The sequence below is a fragment of the Petaurus breviceps genome, unplaced genomic scaffold, assembly GCF_028583685.1.
Source record: "Petaurus breviceps papuanus isolate PSGF00001 unplaced genomic scaffold, PetGlider_PUasm1.0 38, whole genome shotgun sequence".
In the NCBI taxonomy this organism is placed as follows: domain Eukaryota; kingdom Metazoa; phylum Chordata; class Mammalia; order Diprotodontia; family Petauridae; genus Petaurus; species Petaurus breviceps.
Window position 1 is genome coordinate 63,550,167 of NW_027186304.1, and position 470 is coordinate 63,550,636.

Consider the following 470-nt stretch of genomic DNA (forward strand, 5'->3'; position numbering starts at 1 on the left):
CTTCCTTCCTTCCTTCCTTCCTTCCTTCCTTCCTTCCTTCCTTCCTTCCTTCATTTTTCTTCCTTTTTCTTTTTTGCAATATGACTAATAACTGAACATATTTTACATGATTTCACATGTATTACAGACATCAGAATTGCCTTCTCTGTGAGTGGAGGAAGGACAGGAAGGAAGGACAATGAGGAGCTCAAACTTTAAAAATGAATGCTAAAATCATAAAAACTACAAAAAATAGAAGAGTGTAGGGCCAAAGAACTGGGGATGAAAACCTAAGAGACTTCTACCCCTACTCTGTCAGGCTTGTGCCTCAGCTATTCTAGTTATACTACCATGGTATGATGGTGGAAAAAAATAACAGGATATGAGTAATTAGATCTGAGTTTAAGCCCTCTGGCTTTCCCACTTAGTATCTATTATGTGACCATGAATAAATCATTTCTTGAGGAAGAAATCTCTGTAAGATTCAGTTT